Raw genomic sequence first — 2,307 nt, forward strand, 5'->3', positions numbered from 1 at the left:
GTCAAATACAAACACACAAGGCAAGATTAAAGAAATGTGGGGGTACATGGCCTAGTGGTTAGAGCAGCGGACTCTCGGTCGAGGGATCGCGGATTCAAATCTCAGGCCGGGCGATGTATGTGTTTATGAGCGAAATACCTAAGCTCTACGCGACTCTGGTAAAAGATAATGGCGAACCCCTACTAACTCTTTCGCTACAACTTTCACTCTTTCCTCCTGAATTTTGCATCGCACCTGCGACGGACTGACGTCCCGTGAAGGTGGGGAACCTATACGCCAAAGGAACCGTGAAACCGGGAAACCGGCCCTTGTGAGCCAAGCATGGCTCGAAAAGGAACAAACAACGTTTGTAAAGAAGCTTGCTAATTACAAGGGGAATTTGTAACATTCATGCTTTTCTCGTGGAACATTATCAATATTTACTTAAAATCAAATTACAATCCTAATCAAGGCTTTATTTCATAAAAATCTTAACTCCTTTCTTGTACTCGTTGACCACACCTCTTTCGAGGTCGTTAAGTGTAATGTATCTAGTGCAAAATTAAATATTCAAAAGCTATCGATATATTGCGAAGGCAAAATAAAATACTATTGTTCAGTAAGCATATAAATGCAAGCGACTTACTTCAAGCGGTTTATTTGTTATGATCGATGGATGGAAGCAGTCGTTGATTGAAACACTAACGGAGCTGTGAGGAAATCTGATAATTTACTTATAATCTTAAAAGCAAAGCATTTTGGAACGAAAGAAACGGCAAAAAGAGACCTTAATTTTAAGAAGGTGTTTAAGTAAAGTAACCGGGAGACAACATCTTGAGCAAAAGGGACAGAAAATTCAAGTTTCACACCAATCTTTATACGAGTGAAAAAAACCTGGAGAAATTGTTTTCAGACGATATCGTGTTTTCGAAGCCATATAAAAAAGAAATCAACTGAGAAGTATCCTGAATTATTCTTAAATTATCGGAACAAAGGGAATAGAAATAAACCAGATCACTCAGGGAGCGCAAACCTCCGTGAAGGCATCACCAACTTCCTCTCAACAATAAGCCCGGAGAAAATTGGCTGCTCTCACAAAAAAAGAATACTAAAATTGAACCCGACCGCTCTCAAAAATTAAAAAACGGGAAAATAATCCAGAATCCTTGTCCGGTACAGGATCGATCTCAAAATCTAATCAGTTCGTGCCAGCCACGAGGTCAAACATCTCTGAATCCACCCAGTTCGTGCCAGCCACCAGGTCAAACATCTCTGAATCCACCCAGTTCGTGCCAGCCACCAGGTCAAACATCTCTGAATCCACCCAGTTCGTGCCAGCCACGAGGTCAAACATCTCTGAATCCACTCAGTTCGTGCCAGCCACGAGGTCAAACATCTCTGAATCCACTCAGTTCGTGCCAGCCACGAGGTCAAACATCTCTGAATCCACCCAGTGGTTGTTGAAATATCTTGTTCACTGAAGACAATACCTCCGCTTTAGCAAAGGTGGAAGTAATAAAAGAAATCCTGTTTATCGAAACGGAAATATAAGCAACACGAAAAAGCAGAAGATACTGATTCCAGTGGGACCCGTCCGGTTGGTCGATTTTTAACTAAAAGTGAAGTTTACTTAACAACCCTGTAACAGCCAAGAATCTTAAAGGTAAGTGAATTAATAATATTAAGAATGAAAAGAGAGATAATTACTGAAATTGTTTTTATAATTCTATGATATAAAATACTGTAGCTGACTTGTGCTTTTATTACATTCGGTTTACCATTTTCATTTCCCACTTCCAATAAGAATGGAAAGGACGGAGATGGATTTGTAGAAATCATGAATCGACTGATCAACTATCCTTTCTACTCTGTCTTGAAACTTAACGTTCTGATTTCGAATTTTGCTGTGATTTAGGATTTAATGTAGATAGACAGATTTAAAATAAAGGAATAGATATGAAAATAGGGTAATAAGTCTTAGGATAGTGATTAGCGAGCTGTTGAATATTAAAATAAATAACACTGGGCAAATTTTTCTTGTCTGGTGCCTGGAATATTTTAATGAATTCCAAGTGATTTTGCCGGCTAAATTCAAAACTTACTCCAGTTTTTCTTTATCAGGTCTGGTTTTCTGACTAGACCTGATAGAGTAAGTATTTTATTCACACAAGAGGCATATAATATGAATCAATAAAGAGAGATTATTACTGAAATTGTTTTTATAATTCTATAATATAAAATACTGTAGCTGACTTGTGCTTTCGTTACATTCGGTTTACAGTTATCATTTCTCGTTTCCTCAGAGAACGGAAAGGACATGGATGGATT

Source organism: Octopus sinensis, linkage group LG27 (assembly GCF_006345805.1).
Source record: "Octopus sinensis linkage group LG27, ASM634580v1, whole genome shotgun sequence".
In the NCBI taxonomy this organism is placed as follows: Eukaryota; Metazoa; Mollusca; class Cephalopoda; order Octopoda; family Octopodidae; genus Octopus; species Octopus sinensis.